The following is an 18,384-nucleotide window of genomic DNA, read 5'->3' on the forward strand; positions in this document are numbered from 1 at the left end:
AGGGAGACAGACTCTCACCACTTTTATTCTGATTAATCATAAACCCGCTCAGCAAGATCCTGAAGGAGCAAGACATCAGGTAGGACTTAAGTAGAGACAGAGGAAGGAAAAATCAAAAACTTGTGAACCATCTGCTGTTCATGGATGATTTGAAAATCTCTGCCAACACAAAAAAAGGACTCAGCTCGTAGAAACTGTCTGGACTGGATAAATGCTCAAAATGCACAATGACAAAAGGTAAATTTCTGTTTTTGGCATGACATCTTTGCGCGTGCAGTTAATATCTGCGCGTGTGAAATAATATAATACACCTGAACGCTTTTTTTAAAAAAAAAAAACATGAGTGGTTTTGGCACCGATCTGACTCCATATCAGTTTCTCTGAGTGTAATAATGTCTTAATGTTGGAATTGGAAGTTTTTAGGAAAATATGGACTTTTTAGGGTGAAAACTGAAATTCACCCAAATGTTTTCCTTCAGTTCTTGATGGATTTTGATGATTGTTTTTGTTTGTTTCATCTTAACACTGATTTACAATCCTTCCTCACAGAATTTTGAACTTTTGAATTCTTTTGAAAATTGTAGAAATTTTTTTATGGTGAAAATAGTGAAATTCACCAAAACACTTTTCTCTTTCACTTTGATATATTTTAATTCTGGTGGTTTTGTTTGATTCTTCTAAACACTGTTCATAATTCATCCTTGTGGATATATGAAATAATAAATTTTAGTAAAAAATGGATTTCATTAAGGTGAAATTCATGTAAAAGTTTTCATTTTGATTCATATTAGGTTGATTTATTTAAACACTGTTCTCAGTTCTTCTTCACAAAATTATGATTTTTGTTGAAAACAAATATTGTGTGTTTGGAAAATAAAAATTACCAAACTGGTGAATTTGGTTTTGTTTGAAGTTCTGTTCTTCCCTGTTGAATTTCACCCACAGTTGTACAAATTCCAAAATTGCATAAAAGAGAGGAAAAAAAAAACCACCACAAGATGGTATTCAAGGAATTTTAAGCAGTCATTTAATTTTTGGAGGAGAATCTCAACTTCCAACAAAAATATTTCCAGTAAATTTCTGTCCTCTGATCCAGTCGACACACTGCTGTCAACATTTCAGCTGCTACTTCAGGTTTTATTCAAAAGTCTATTTACTCAATAGTGTAAACACTAAAATGACTCTTACAGAATTTACAGCTGTTGGTAAAGAATTTTATTTGTGGTGTGTCGTCATTTTCCTCACCTGCATAGTGCAGGGAAATAATTAGGAGAATAAACCCGGGTGAGCTCTGGTTATTAACTAGAACCGGTTCATGATGTCTGCTGCTGTACCTGTAAGGTCAGAGGTCGATGGTGGAGGTGGAACGAGGAGTGTCTTAAAGGGGAACAACATTTTTCCTGAATCAGCGGCGTTTCTGATTCTGTCATTTAGACAATTTGGCAGCAGAAATGCTGGAAGATCAACATGACAGAAGAGACGGACAAGAACTGAGGACAACAGGGTGTCCAGATTTACAACGCTGCTGTTCAGCTGCTCTGATCAGGTTTCTGACAGCTTCAGTCAGCTGGATGTTGGAGGTAAGAGGGCGGAGCTTATCAAGGCTGGAGGTCAACCAGGACAAAGTGCTGTGAGGAGACGTCACAGCTGAGAGAAGTGAGCAGGTGATGGACTGAAGGTCGTGTCCAAAGTGATTGTTTCAGGAAGATTTTGTAGATTTTCCTGCAGAGAAACTGAATTAAAGGAAACAGTTTGAAAAACAGCGACCGCTGTGTCGTCGGTAAAACAACTGAGTCATCATGAGGTCAAGTTGTTTGTCGTCTTTGTGAGACAGTCGGCAGCAAAATCAGGGATGAGATCAAAGTGTGCGCTTAAAGAGTCCAGAGACGCCACTCAAGTGACCTTCAGTCCTCATCTCAGTCTCAGTTCAGACTGGTGAAAATCTGATCCATAGCTTCCAGGTCATGTGATCATTTGACTCAAAATCAGTGTGAATCATTGTACTCCACTGGCTGCATGAGATACACATCTTGTTTTTACATTTTAAATCGGTTCATATTTTTAAATAATTCTAAATGTAAACATTAGCATGTTCAACAGCTTTAAACACAGTATCTCTGGTTTGAATGTCCCACCTTTTTATTTTGAAAACAGGAAGTTGGTACTCGATGTAGCTGTCTAGTATCTCCGCTTGTTTACTGTAACGTCTGCAATACGGGCGCACTTGAATTGTATGAGCGGCTCGCTCAGAGTCGCTCTGTAGCAGGTGTTGTGCCGGATTCAGTTCCCCTGCCGTATGATGCACCCCCTTCGCGGGAACGCGCATTTGAACCTCGTCGCCTTAAACAATTTGCTCAGAAAAAATGTACACAAATCAGTATGATTCTTATTCTGTGTTATTCTGTGATATCAGACAAGCAAAGTGTTTTTTTTTCTCCATGATTCTTGACTTCAATCAATTTTATTTATATAGCGCCAAATCACAACAAACAGTTGCCCCAAGGCGCTTTATATTGTAAGGCAAGGCCATACCATAATTATGTAAAACCCCAACGGTCAAAACGACCCCCTGTGAGCAAGCACTTGGCTAAAGTGGGAAGGAAAAACTCCCTTTTAACAGGAAGAAACCTCCAGCAGAACCAGGCTCAGGGAGGGGCAGTCTTCTGCTGGGACTGGTTGGGGCTGAGGGAGAGAACCAGGAAAAAGACATGCTGTGGAGGGGAGCAGAGATCGATCACTAATGATTAAATGCAGAGTGGTGCATACAGAGCAAAAAGAGAAAGAAACAGTGCATCATGGGAACCCCCCAGCAGTCTAAGTCTATAGCAGCATAACTAAGGGATGGTTCAGGGTCACCTGATCCAGCCCTAACTATAAGCTTTAGCAAAAAGGAAAGTTTTAAGCCTAATCTTAAAAGTAGAGAGGGTGTCTGTCTCCCTGATCTGAATTGGGAGCTGGTTCCACAGGAGAGGAGCCTGAAAGCTGAAGGCTCTGCCTCCCATTCTACTCTTACAAACCCTAGGAACTACAAGTAAGCCTGCAGTCTGAGAGCGAAGCGCTCTATTGGGGTGATATGGTACTATGAGGTCCCTAAGATAAGATGGGACCTGATTATTCAAAACCTTATAAGTAAGAAGAAGAATTTTAAATTCTATTCTAGAATTAACAGGAAGCCAATGAAGAGAGGCCAATATGGGTGAGATATGCTCTCTCCTTCTAGTCCCTGTCAGTACTCTAGCTGCAGCATTTTTAATTAACTGAAGGCTTTTCAGGGAACTTATAGGACAACCTGATAATAATGAATTACAATAGTCCAGCCTAGAGGAAATAAATGCATGAATTAGTTTTTCAGCATCACTCTGAGACAAGAGCTTTCTAATTTTTGAGATATTGCATAAATGCAGAAAAGCAGTCCTACATATTTGTTTAATATGCGCTTTGAATGACATATCCTGATCAAAAATGACTCCAAGATTTCTCACAATATTACTAGAGGTCAGGGTAATGCCATCCAGAGTAAGGATCTGGTTAGACACCATGTTTCTAAGATTTGTGGGGCCAAGTACAATAACTTCAGTTTTATCTGAGTTTAAAAGCAGGAAATTAGAGGTCATCCATGTCTTTGTCTGTAAGACAATCCTGCAGTTTAGCTAATTGGTGTGTGTCCTCTGGCTTCATGGATAGATAAAGCTGGGTATCATCTGCGTAACAATGAAAATTTAAGCAATACCGTCTAATAATACTGCCTAAGGGAAGCATGTATAAAGTGAATAAAATTGGTCCTAGCACAGAACCTTGTGGAACTCCATAATTAACCTTATTCTGTGAAGAAGATTCCCCATTTACATGAACAAATTGTAATCTATTAGACAAATATGATTCAAACCACCACAGCGCAGTGCCTTTAATACCTATGGCATGCTCTAATCTCTGTAATAAAATTTTATGGTCAACAGTATCAAAAGCAGCACTGAGGTCTAACAGAACAAGCACAGAGATGAGTCCACTGTCCGAGGCCATAAGAAGATCATTTGTAACCTTCACTAATGCTGTTTCTGCACTATGATGAATTCTAAAACCTGACTGAAACTCTTCAAATAGACCATTCCTCTGCAGATGATTAGTTAGCTGTTTTACAACTACCCTTTCAAGAATTTTTGAGAGAAAAGGAAGGTTGGAGATTGGCCTATAATTAGCTAAGATAGCTGGGTCAAGTGATGGCTTTTTAAGTAATGGTTTAATTACTGCCACCTTAAAAGCCTGTGGTACATAGCCAACTAACAAAGATAGATTGATCATATTTAAGATCGAAGCATTAAATAATGGTAGGGCTTCCTTGAGCAGCCTGGTAGGAATGGGGTCTAATAGACATGTTGATGGTTTGGATGAAGTAACTAATGAAAATAACTCAGACAGAACAATCGGAGAGAAAGAGTCTAACCAAATAATGGCATCACTGAAAGCAGCCAAAGATAACGATACGTCTTTGGGATGGTTATGAGTAATTTTTTCTCTAATAGTTAAAATTTTGTTAGCAAAGAAAGTAATGAAGTCATTACTAGTTAAAGTTAATGGAATACTCAGCTCAATAGAGCTCTGACTCTGTCAGCCTGGCTACAGTGCTGAAAAGAAACCTGGGGTTGTTCTTATTTTCTTCAATTAGTGATGAGTAGAAAGATGTCCTAGCTTTATGGAGGGCTTTTTTTATAGAGCAACAGACTTTTTCCAGGCTAAATGAAGATCTTCTAAATTAGTGAGATGCCATTTCCTCTCCAACTTACGGGTTATCTGCTTTAAGCTACGAGTTTGAGAGTTATACCACGGAGTCAGGCACTTCTGATTTAAAGCTCTCTTTCAGAGGAGCTACAGCATCCAAAGTTGTCTTCAATGAGGATGTAAAACTATTGACGAGATACTGTATCTCACTTTGGCATTAGGGAACATAAAGAAGGAAACATATCCTTAAACCTAGTTACAGCGCTTTCTGAAAGACTTCTAGTGTAATGAAACTTATTCCCCACTGCTGGGTAGTCCATCAGAGTAAATGTAAATGTTATTAAGAAATGATCAGACAGAAGGGAGTTTTCAGGGAATACTGTTAAGTCTTCTATTTCCATACCATAAGTCAGAACAAGATCTAAGATATGATTAAAGTGGTGGGTGGACTCATTTACATTTTGAGCAAAGCCAATTGAGTCTAATAATAGATTAAATGCAGTGTTGAGGCTGTCATTCTCAGCATTTGTGTGGACGTTAAAATCGCCCACTATAATTATCTTATCTGAGCTAAGCACTAAGTCAGACAAAAGGTCTGAAAATTCACAGAGAAACTCACAGTAACGACCAGGAGGACGATAGATAACAACAAATAAAACTGGTTTTTGGGACTTCCAATTTGGATGGACAAGACTAAGAGTCAAGCTTTCAAATGAATTAAAGCTCTGTCTGGGTTTTTGATTAATTAATAAGCTGGAATGGAAGACTGCTGCTAATCCTCCGCCTCGGACCGTGCTACGAGCATTCTGGCAGTTAGTGTGACTCGGGGGTGTTGACTCGTTTAAACTAACATTCATCCTGCTGTAACCAGGTTTCTGTAAGGCAGAATAAATCAATATGTTGATCAATTATTATATCATTTACCAACAGGGACTTAGAAGAGAGAGACCTAATGTTTAATAGACCACATTTAACTGTTTTAGTCTGTGGTGCAGTTGAAGGTGCTACATTATTTTTTCTTTTTGAATTTTTATGCTTAAATAGATTTTTGCTGGTTATTGGTAGTCTGGGAGCAGGCACCGTCTCTACGGGGATGGGGTAATGAGGGGATGGCAGGGGGAGAGAAGCTGCAGAGAGGTGTGTAAGACTACAACTCTGCTTCCTGGTCCCAACCCTGGATAGTCACGGTTTGGAGGATTTAAGAAAATTGGCCAGATTTCTAGAAATGAGAGCTGCTCCATCCAAAGTGGGATGGATGCCGTCTCTCCTAACAAGACCAGGTTTTCCCCAGAAGCTTTGCCAATTATCTATGAAGCCCACTTCATTTTTTGGACACCACTCAGACAGCCAGCAATTCAAGGAGAACATGCAGCTAAACATGTCACTCCTGGTCCGATTGGGGAGGGGCCCAGAGAAAACTACAGAGTCCGACATTGTTTTTGCAAAGTTACACACCAATTCAATATTAATTTTAGTGACCTCCCATTGGCGTAACCGGGGGTCATTACTGTCGACGTGAATTACAATCTTACCAAATTTACGCTTAGCCTTAGCCATCAGTTTCAAATTTCCTTCAATGTCGCCTGCTCTGGCCCCCGGAAGACAATTGACTATGGTTGCTGGTGTCGCTAACTTCACATTTCTCAAAACAGAGTCGCCAATAACCAGAGTTTGATCCTCGGCGGGTGTATCGTCGAGTGGGGAAAAACGGTTAGAAATGTGAACGGGTTGGTGGTGTACACGGGGCTTCTGTTTAGAACTACGCTTCTTCCTCACAGTCACCCAGTCGGCCTGCTTTCCCGGCTGCTCGGGATCTGCCAGAGGGGAACTAACGGTGGCTAAGCTACCTTGGTCTGCACCGACTACAGGGGCCTGGCTAGCTGTAGAATTTTCCACGGTGCGGAGCCGAGTCTCCAATTTGCCCAGCCTGGCCTCCAAAGCTACGAATAAGCTACACTTATTACAAGTACCATTACTGCTAAAGGAGGCCGAGGAATAACTAAACATTTCACACCCAGAGCAGAAAAGTGCAGGAGAGACAGGAGAAGCCGCCATGCTAAACCGGCTAGTAGCTGTGCTAAGCTAGTGGATTCCTAAAAACACGTAAAGTGAATAATGTGTAAATAATTTAGAGGTGATTCAGCAGAGGGAGTGCTTTAGTTAAGGCACGTGAAGATTACACTGGGAAACAAATTGTTATCTAGATCAATTTAACTGCGCAGATTAAACAACTAACAGATACAGCAAAACACCGCTGTGCTCCGGAACAGGAAGTGATACAATACCACAGTGAGAGCCAACCACCAGTCAGTCCAGATAACAGCCACACTGAGCAGTTATCAGTGGAGATTGGAGTGGTCTCACTGGAGGAGAGGACCTGCTTAAAGGAACATTCTCTGGGTTTTCTGGTGGTAGATGAGTCCAGAGGTGGAAGCCAGACCACCCATACAGACCACTCCAATGGTTCCAGCCAACACAACACCGGAGCATCCAACAGCCAGCAACCACCCGGCACCCCCCGTGCAGTACATAACCAGCGATGACTCCCACGGAGATCTCTATGAACAAAACCATTCACATAAGCACGTTAACAGTACACACTTCAACACACACACAGCCGTGGCCGCACCTACCTGCCTTCACAGGAACACAGAAGTGGAACCATCAAACAGACACCTGCAGCAAACCTCCACAAGAGAGAAAGAAGAGCTCTCTGCCCCTTTTATGAGAACACCCTCCTGCACTGATGGGCTGAAATCCAACAACCAGCTGAAGATAATTAAGCTCAATCACACTGTTACACAAGCAATAGTGCACAATAACAAACAATGACAAAACTGGCAAAAATATATTCTTTTAAAGAGCCTTTTAAAGCCGACTAAGGTACCAAGTAATTTAATATTATCAGGACAATTATTCCAAATATTTACACCTTTGATGGAAACAGTGACTTTTTACAGTAGTACAAGATCTTTAATTTCTCAAATAATATTCCTCTCAAACTGTAGCTGGAGTCCCTCATTTTAAACAGATCCTGGACATGTTGAGGCAAAAGTTTTTAACTTTGTACATAATTTGTATTGTGATATAATCAACCAAGTCCCAGAATTTTAAAATTTGTAACCAAGCAAATAACGGATTCATTGGCTCACGATATGGTTTATTACTGATCATTCTTATAGCTTTCTTTGGCAACAGAAATACTGGTTTAGTATTAGTTCTTTAAATTCAATATTGAGGCTGTGGGGAGAAAACTAATAGGTGCACATTAGAGCATGGACCAGAACATCAGACTGACAGTGTGCTGGTGGTCTGGAAGCTCCGCCTTAAAGGGAGGAGTTTTCAGGTGATGATCAGAAGAGCCGCATCGTGGTGACGTGGTGCACCAGGTTTATCATTTATAAAACTAATATTTGGACAATATTGATATTCTGAATGTGGCTGCAGCTAAAACTGTAAATTACCAAAAAGTTTCAAAACAAAGTTTTGCATTCAACCTGCTGAAATCAGTCACGACCTAGTGAAAAAAAACAACAATATACTGAAAAATACAACAACATACTCAAGTTCCCTGAGATTTCTTGGTGTTCAGTTAAATCAATTATAACCAAAAATCTAAAGATGTAACAATGTGATAATTCTGTCTGGAGGACGTCGTGCTCAAAAGCTGAGTGAGTGTGCATGAGGGAGGACGTTGAGAGAAGCTACCAAGACACTCATAACACTGAAGGATTGATAAGTGAGGGAAGCCACCAAGACACTCATAACAACAACCAGCTGAAGATATTTAAGCTCAATCGTTCAAGCAAATTGATAAGTGAGGGAAGCCACCAAGACACTCATAACAACTAAACAGTTGATAAGTGAGGGAAATCAAATCAATCTTATTTATATAGCGCCAAATCACAACAAACAGTTGCCCCAAGGCGCTTTATATTGTCTGACCTTTCAAGGATGAGAACATTTGGGTCGGTGTGTTGTGTCCACAAACAGAACAACAAAAATCTGGACTCACAATGTGAAAAAGGGTTTTTCTTTTTCTTTTTTGTGGGTTATGACAAAAACAGCTCTTCATATCTTGTCTTTTATCCAGACACAGGAAGAGAACTCAAAAACAGGTTGGTGAAGTTCATCACCAAATGTGTAAATGAGTGTCAGACTCAGACAGATCTGGACATGAGAGAAAAGATTCTGTACAAGGAGACGACTGAAAGCCACCAACCAAAAACTGACATCATCAAACCAATCAGACAGGAGCCTAAAGCAGAGATTAGAGACACGGATACAACTACAGGGGAGGATGAGAGTCCACACAGTCCACGTTATCCAAGAAGGGAGAGGAGAAGTTATATCTGATATACACCGAACTCTGAAGGAGGCCATGAAGTCATCAAATTCAGATTTGTGGGTCAGAAGTATGAAGGAGGAAATCGATTCTCTGACAGTGAGTCCAAGGACTTCATCCTGATACCTGATATCAGTCAGGGTGCTGTTGTTTAGTCTGTAGATGTCTGTGTGTCCTTCCAGGGAGATGCCTCCTCAGACCATCACTGACCCACCAAACCGGTCGTGCTGAGTGATGTTGCAGGCAGCATAACATTCTCCACAGCTTCTCCAGAACCTTTCACATCTGTCACATGTGCTCAGGTTGAACCTGCTCTCATCTGAGAAAAAGCAGGATCCTGCTGTCTGGTGGCAAAGTCCACTTAGGACACAGCACAGAACCAGAACTCTGCACCCAGAACAGGCGTTTAAAACTGAACAGACACAACGTAAGAACGGGTTTGAATTACACCAGAGAGGACAAACTGCCCACTCGTGGAATAAAGTTTGCAGAAGGAGAGCCTGCTTATTGAGCCTTTAGAAATTGAGCTGCGTTCACATTACAAGCTGAAGTGACTTGAATCTGACCTTTTTTTGTGTCTGCGTGATGCAGTGTACAATTTAACAAATTACAACATATATGTATGTACTTGTAATCTATTTTTTTGTTTACCCTCACCACATAACCTGGTTGTTTAATAAAATATACAGCTAATTTAATAAAATATACGGGGGTATGCTGAAAGGTTCTAAGGCTCACTATAAAGGAGTAATGCCAGTTCAGTGAAACTTGGCATGCATCAAGTTAAACTCTTCTGATGACTAACTGTGTTGTTTGTTTGCAGGTTATATACTACTTTATGGTTCATAGCTGAGTTTGAAAGTTCGTGGTAGAAGGGTTTCAGCGAAAATGGACAAAATCTGGCATTATATTGTCATTAAGTACCTGCAGAAGAAGAGGTTAACACCCAAGGACATTCATGCCGATATGGTTGCAACATTAGGGGATAATGCTCCCTCCATATCTACAGTGCAGAAGTGAGCAGCTGAATATAAGAGGGGTAGAGAGTCTTGAAGACGACCCAAGGTCTGGACGACCTGTAACAGCCAGAACCCAGAAAAACATTGACCTTGTTCATGAAATGGTGATGGAGGACAGGCGATTGATGATAAATCAGCTAGTAGAAGCTTTTTGAAGAATAGTTCAGAATTTTTTATTCTTTAATCAGTTTTGGATGCACTTTCATGTCCATTTTTCTTGAGTGAACACAAAGTGTTTGATTTTGGAGTTCAGTAACATTCACACGTGGCTGAGTTTGGCTCTGATTCAAACCAGATCAGATTTTCATCAGTCTGAACTGAGACTGAGATGAGGACTGAAGGTCACTCGAGTGGCGTCTCTGGACTCTTTAAGCGCACACTTTGATCTCATCCCTGATTTTGCTGCCGACTGTCTCACAAAGACGACAAACAACTTGACCTCATGATGACTCAGTTGTTTTACCGACGACACAGCGGTCGCTCTGTTTTTCAAACTGTTTCCTTTAATTCAGTTTCTCTGCAGGAAAATCTTCCTGAAACAATCACTTTGGACACGACCTTCAGTCCATCACCTGCTCACTTCTCTCAGCTGTGACGTCTCCTCACAGCACTTTGTCCTGGTTGACCTCCAGCCTTGATAAGCTCCGCCCTCTTACCTCCAACATCCAGCTGACTGAAGCTGTCAGAAACCTGATCAGAGCAGCTGAACAGCAGCGTTGTAAATCTGGACACCCTGTTGTCCTCAGTTCATGTCCGTCTCTTCTGTCATGTTGATCTTCCAGCATTTCTGCTGCCAAATTGTCTAAATGACAGAATCAGAAACGCCGCTGATTCAGGAAAAATGTTGTTCCCCTTTAAGACACTCCTCGTTCCACCTCCACCATCGACCTCTGACCTTACAGGTACAGCAGCAGACATCATGAACCGGTTCTAGTTAATAACCAGAGCTCACCCGGGTTTATTCTCCTAATTATTTCCCTGCACTATGCAGGTGAGGAAAATGATGACACACCCCAAATAAAATTCTTTACCAACAGCTGTAAATTCTGTAAGAGTCATTTTAGTGTTTAAACTATTGAGTAAATAGACTTTTGAATAAAACCTGAAGTAGCAGCTGAAATGTTGACAGCAGTGTGTCGACTGGATCAGAGGACAGAAATTTACTGGAAATATTTTTGCTTGAAGTTGAAATTCTCCTCCAAAAATTCAATGACTGTTTAAAATTCCTTGAATACCATCTTGTGGTGATTTTTCTCTCTCATACAATTTGGGAATTTGTACAACTGTGGGTGAATTTCATGGTTTTTCATGACCAAAAGTTGTCATTCAAAATTCAACAGGGAAGAACAGAACTTCAAACAAAACCAAATTCACCAGTTTGGTGAATTTTATTATTTTCCAAACACACAATATTTGTTTTCCACAAAAATCATAATTTTGTGAAGAAGAACTGAGAACAGTGTTTGAATAAATCAACCTAATATGAATCAAAATGAAAACGTTTGCATGAATTTCACCTTAATGAAATCCATTTTTTACTAAAATTTATTATTTCATATATCCACAAGGATGAATTATGAACAGTGTTTAGAAGAATCAAACAAAACCACCAGAATTAAAATCTATCAGTAACTGAAAGAGGAAAAAAGTGTTTTGGTGAATTTCACTATTTTCACCATAAATTTCTACAATTTTCAAAACAATTCAAAAGTTCAATATTATGAGAGGAAGGATTGTAAATCAGTGTTTAGATGAAACAAAGAAAAACAATCAAAATCCATCAAGAAGTGAAGGAAAAAATTTGGGTGAATTTCAGTTTTCACCCTAAAAAGTCCATATTTTCCTAAAAACTTACAATTCCAACATTAAGACATTATTACACTCAGAAACAGATATGGAGTCAGATCGGTGCCAAAACCACTCATGTTTAAAAAAAAAAAAGCGTTCAGGTGTATTATATTATTTCACACGCGCAGATATTAACTGTGCGCGCAAAGATGTCATGCCAAAAACAGAAAGTATCCCAATGTATCTTCAATGTAGCTCCCTTCATCCAACTGTATGTTTTCTGTTTTTTATCTTTTTACCTTTTGTCATTGTGCATTTTGAGCATTTATCCAGTCCAGACAGTTTCTACGAGCTGAGTCATTTTTTGTGTTGGCAGAGATTTTCAAATCATCCATGAACAGCAGATGGTTCACAAGTTTTTGATTTTTCCTTCCTCTGTCTCTACTTAAGTCCTACCTGATGTCTTGCTCCTTCAGGATCTTGCTGAGTGGGTTTATGATTAATCAGAATAAAAGTGGTGAGAGTCTGTCTCCCTGAAATATTCCTCTCTGAACTCGTATGTCTGGGATTGTTATTTGTCCCTCTGTGTGATTGAGGGTGATGGTGGTGTTCCACTTGTTCATTTGTGCTCTCAGGAAAGATCTTATTTCCTCATTGATGTTGTAGAGTTCTAAGCACCTCATGATCCAGGAGTGTGGTACACTGTCAAATGCCTTTTTGTAATCAATCCAAGCCATGCTGAGGTTCCTCCTCCTTTTTTGCAGTCCTCCAGGATAACTTTGTCTATCAGTAACTGGTCTTTAGCTCCTAATCTTCTTCTGGAACAACCTTTCTGTTCATTTTCCAGGTAGCCACCTGTGTCCAGATGTTCATAAATGTCATCAGTTATGATTCCTGTCAGTCATTTGTATGTTGTTGTTAGGCAGCAGATGGGTCTGTACTTGTTGGGAAGCTGTGTTTCCTTGGTCTTTGGTAGTAGGCTTGTGTTCCCAGTCATTATCCAGTCTGGTGTGTCCTCTTCTCCGTTCAATATTTTTGTGAAAGTCACAGCATAATGTTGGTGTAATGCTGTCAGTCTGTTCAGCCAAAAATTTGGAATTTTGTCGATGCCAGGTGCCTTGAAGTTACTGTATTCACTCATTTTCTTTCTGATCTCCTCTTCATTGATTACAATTGCTGGCATTTGTTGTTTGTCTTTGTTTTTCTCTTTTATTTTTTCAATCCATTCAGCCTCTTGGTGTTGTTTTGGGGTCTTCAAAGAGTGGTCTCCAGAATTTTTCGATTTCTTCTCTCAGGTGGTTGTTGTACTTCAATTGTGTCGTTTGATAACTTCCTGTACACTAGTCTCTACTGGCCTCTACTGGTGGTTGGCTCTCACTGCGGTATTGTATCACTTCCTGTTCCGGAGCACAGCGGTGTTTTTCTGTATCTGTTAGCTGTTTAATCTGTGTAGTTAGATTGATCTAGTTATCTAGATTACGATTTGTTTCACAGTGTAATCTTCACGTGCCTTAACTAAAGCACTCCCTCTGGTGAATCACCTCTAAATTATTTACACATTATTGACTTTGCGTGTTTTTAGGAATCCGCTAGCTTAGCACAGCTACTAGCTCTTAGCCAATTTAGCATGGCGGCTTCTCCTGTCTCTCCCGCACTTTTCTGCTCTGGGTGTGAAATGTTTAGTTATTCCTCGGCCTCCTTTAGCAGTAATGGTACTTGTAATAAGTGTAGCTTATTCGTAGCTTTGGAGGCCAGGCTGGGCGAATTGGAGACTCGGCTCCGCACCGTGGAAAATTCTATAGCTAGCCAGGCTCCTGTAGTCGGTGCGGACCAAGGTAGCTTAGCCGCCGTTAGTTACCCCCTGGCAGATCCCGAGCAGCCGGGAAAGCAGGCCGACTGGGTGTCTGTGAGGAGGAAGCGTAGTTCTAAACAGAAGCCCCGTGTACACCGCCAACCCGTTCACATTTCTAACCGTTTTTCCCCACTCGGCGACACACCCGCCGAGGATCAAACTCTGGTTATTGGCGACTCTGTTTTGAGAAATGTGAAGTTAGCGACACCAGCAACCATAGTCAAATGTCTTCCGGGGGCCAGAGCAGGCGACATTGAAGGAAATTTGAAACTGCTGGCTAAGGCTAAGCGTAAATTTGGTAAGATTGTAATTCACGTCGGCAGTAATGACACCCGGTTACGCCAATCGGAGGTCACTAAAATTAACATTAAATCGGTGTGTAACTTTGCAAAAACAATGTCGGACTCTGTAGTTTTCTCTGGGCCCATCCCCAATCGGACCGGGAGTGACATGTTTAGCCGCATGTTCTCCTTGAATTGCTGGCTGTCTGATTGGTGTCCAAAAAATGAGGTGGGCTTCATAGATAATTGGCAAAGCTTCTGGGGAAAACCTGGTCTTGTTAGGAGAGACGGCATCCATCCCACTTTGGATGGAGCAGCTCTCATTTCTAGAAATCTGGACAATTTTCTTAAATCCTCCAAACCGTGACTATCCAGGGTTGGGACCAGGAAGCAGAGTTGTAGTCTTACACACCTCTCTGCAGCTTCTCTCCCCCTGCCATCCCCTCATTACCCCATCCCCGTAGAGACGGTGCCTGCTCCCAGACTACCAATAACCAGCAAAAATCTATTTAAGCATAAAAATTAAAAAAGAAAAAATAATATAGCACCTTCAACTGCACCACAGACTAAAACAGTTAAATGTGGTCTATTAAACATTAGGTCTCTCTCTTCTAAGTCCCTGTTGGTAAATGATATAATAATTGATCAACATATTGATTTATTCTGCCTTACAGAAACCTGGTTACAGCAGGATGAATATGTTAGTTTAAATGAGTCAACACCCCCGAGTCACACTAACTGTCAGAACGCTCGTAGCACGGGCCGAGGGGGAGGATTAGCAGCAATCTTCCATTCCAGCTTATTAATTAATCAAAAACCCAGACAGAGCTTTAATTCATTTGAAAGCTTGACTCTTAGTCTTGTCCATCCAAATTGGAAGTCCCAAAAACCAGTTTTATTTGTTATTATCTATCGCCCACCTGGTCGTTACTGTGAGTTTCTCTGTGAATTTTCAGACCTTTTGTCTGACTTAGTGCTTAGCTCAGATAAGATAATTATAGTGGGCAATTTTAACATCCACACAGATGCTGAGAATGACAGCCTCAACACTGCATTTAATCTATTATTAGACTCTATTGGCTTTGCTCAAAAAGTAAATGAGTCCACCCACCACTTTAATCATATCTTAGATCTTGTTCTGACTTATGGTATGGAAATAGAAGACTTAACAGTATTCCCTGAAAACTCCCTGCTGTCTGATCATTTCTTAATATTTACATTTACTCTGATGGACTACCCAGCAGTGGGGAATAAGTTTCATTACACTAGAAGTCTTTCAGAAAGCGCTGTAACTAGGTTTAAGGATATGATTCCTTCTTTATGTTCTCTAATGCCATATACCAACACAGTGCAGAGTAGCTACCTAAACTCTGTAAGTGAGATAGAGTATCTCGTCAATAGTTTTACATCCTCATTGAAGACAACTTTGGATGCTGTAGCTCCTCTGAAAAAGAGAGCTTTAAATCAGAAGTGCCTGACTCCATGGTATAACTCACAAACTCGTAGCTTAAAGCAGATAACCCGTAAGTTGGAGAGGAAATGGCGTCTCACTAATTTAGAAGATCTTCACTTAGCCTGGAAAAAGAGTCTGTTGCTCTATAAGCCCTCCGTAAAGCTAGGACATCTTTCTACTCATCACTACTTGAAGAAAATAAGAACAACCCCAGGTTTCTTTTCAGCACTGTAGCCAGGCTGACAAAGAGTCAGAGCTCTATTGAGCTGAGTATTCCATTAACTTTAACTAGTAATGACTTCATGACTTTCTTTGCTAACAAAATTTTAACTATTAGAGAAAAAATTACTCATAACCATCCCAAAGACGTATCGTTATCTTTGGCTGCTTTCAGTGATGCCGGTATTTGGTTAGACTCATTCTCTCCAATTGTTCTGTCTGAGTTATTTTCATTAGTTACTTCATCCAAACCATCAACATGTTTATTAGACCCCATTCCTACCAGGCTGCTCAAGGAAGCCCTACCATTATTTAATGCTTCGATCTTAAATATGATCAATCTATCTTTGTTAGTTGGCTATGTACCACAGGCTTTTAAGGTGGCAGTAATTAAACCATTACTTAAAAAGCCATCACTTGACCCAGCTATCTTAGCTAATTATAGGCCAATCTCCAACCTTCCTTTTCTCTCAAAAATTCTTGAAAGGGTAGTTGTAAAACAGCTAACGGATCATCTGCAGAGGAATGGTCTACTTGAAGAGTTTCAGTCAGGTTTTAGAATTCATCATAGTACAGAAACAGCATTAGTGAAGGTTACAAATGATCTTCTTATGGCCTCGGACAGTGGACTCATCTCTGTGCTTGTTCTGTTAGACCTCAGTGCTGCTTTTGATACTGTTGACCATAAAATTTTATTACAGAGATTAGAGCATGCCATAGGTATTAAAGGCACTGCGCTGCGGTGGTTTGAATCATATTTGTCTAATAGATTACAATTTGTTCATGTACATGGGGAATCTTCTTCACAGACTAGGGTTAATTATGGAGTTCCACAAGGTTCTGTGCTAGGACCAATTTTATTCACTTTATACATGCTTCCCTTAGGTAGTATTATTAGACGGTATTGCTTAAATTTTCATTGTTACGCAGATGATACCCAGCTTTATCTATCCATGAAGCCAGAGGACACACACCAATTAGCTAAACTGCAGGATTGTCTTACAGACATAAAGACATGGATGACCTCTAATTTCCTGCTTTTAAACTCAGATAAAACTGAAGTTATTGTACTTGGCCCCACAAATCTTAGAAACATGGTGTCTAACCAGATCCTTACTCTGGATGGCATTGCCCTGGCTTCTAGTAATACTGTTAGAAATCTTGGAGTCATTTTTGATCAGGATATGTCATTCAAAGCGCATATTAAACAAATATGTAGGACTGCTTTTTTGCATTTACGCAATATCTCTAAAATCAGAAAGGTCTTGTCTCAGAGTGATGCTGAAAAACTAATTCATGCATTTATTTCCTCTAGGCTGGACTATTGTAATTCATTATTATCAGGTTGTCCTAAAAGTTCCCTAAAAAGCCTTCAGTTAATTCAAAATGCTGCAGTTAGAGTACTGACGGGGACTAGAAGGAGAGAGCATATCTCACCCATATTGGCCTCTCTTCATTGGCTTCCTGTTAATTCTAGAATAGAATTTAAAATTCTTCTTCTTACTTATAAGGTTTTGAATAATCAGGTCCCATCTTATCTTAGGGACCTCGTAGTACCATATCACCCCAATAGAGCGCTTCGCTCTCAGACTGCAGGCTTACTTGTAGTTCCTAGGGTTTGTAAGAGTAGAATGGGAGGCAGAGCCTTCAGCTTTCAGGCTCCTCTCCTGTGGAACCAGCTCCCAATTCAGATCAGGGAGACAGACATATAAACTCGCGCTATATAAAAAAAAAAATTGATTGATTGATTGATTGATAGTCTGGGCTTTTTTTTTTTTTGCACATTGTTTGTTTATCTGTTTTACTTGTATTTTCTTATCTTTGTTCCTAATCTGTGCCACAAAATCTTTCACTAAGGCTTGATGTTCAGCCTCCCACCCAGCTGTTTATCTTCAACATTGTATTTTCTTTTAATGCAATTTACTTTTTTAAGGAGATTCCTTTTATGGTTTTAACCTCCCAAAAATGTGGCCATTTGGGAGATCTCTGCTCTTAGGCGGCTGATTTTTTGTTGTAATTTCTTTTTCCATTGTGGCACAGTATTACTTTTCATAATTATGGTTCCTTTTCTCTCCAAATCTTGTGGGGCTAATTTACTTTGTATGTACCATGCCGCTCCATAATTTACACAGTTTAAATCTGTCAATGTGGTTCCTTCTGGGATCAGTTTAGTCAGGCCCAGGTTAACTTTGTCCAGGCTAGTTTTGAATTTCTTATCCTCCTTTAATTTAGTCAGTTTTGGACACTCTTTCATGTCCATTTTTTCTTGTTTCTTCAGTCTTATTTGCCAGTTCCTCTTGTAGTTCCTGCTGTTCTGCATCTGGATGCACCTGAATATTGTTTTGTAGATGAGCTGGTTAATGGCTCATTTTTGGGGGGGCACTGAACGACAATGAATTATCATGTGTTTGTTCAGAGGACCCTTCTGTTTCTTTTACTCTGATCAGAACAGCTAAATGGTGTGTCTGGTATGAATTATCATGTGTTTTTTCAGGTTGCTCTTTAGTCCAAACCTTTGTCCACACTCAGAACAGACAAATGCTTTTTGTCCTGTATGAATTATCATGTGTGTTTTCAGGTTGCCCTTTCGTCCAAACCTTTGCCCACACTCAGAACAGACAAATGCTTTTTGTCCTGTATGAATTATCATGTGTGTTTTCAGGGTGCTCTTATATCCAAATCTTTGTCCACACTCAGAACAGACAAATGCT

General features: G+C 40.2%; 2 long non-coding RNA genes across 2 annotated transcripts in view; both read left to right on the plus strand.

Annotated features, from left to right (window-relative positions):
- The window catches only part of LOC117504894, a 797,517-nt gene that overhangs the window by 125,074 nt on the left and 654,059 nt on the right, over positions 1-18,384 (plus strand). The window lies entirely within an intron of this gene.
- Positions 1-18,384, plus strand: part of LOC117504911 — an 84,270-nt gene that overhangs the window by 13,878 nt on the left and 52,008 nt on the right. The gene's annotated exons all lie outside the window — the stretch shown is intronic.

This window comes from Thalassophryne amazonica, chromosome 23, assembly GCF_902500255.1.
Source record: "Thalassophryne amazonica chromosome 23, fThaAma1.1, whole genome shotgun sequence".
In the NCBI taxonomy this organism is placed as follows: domain Eukaryota; kingdom Metazoa; phylum Chordata; class Actinopteri; order Batrachoidiformes; family Batrachoididae; genus Thalassophryne; species Thalassophryne amazonica.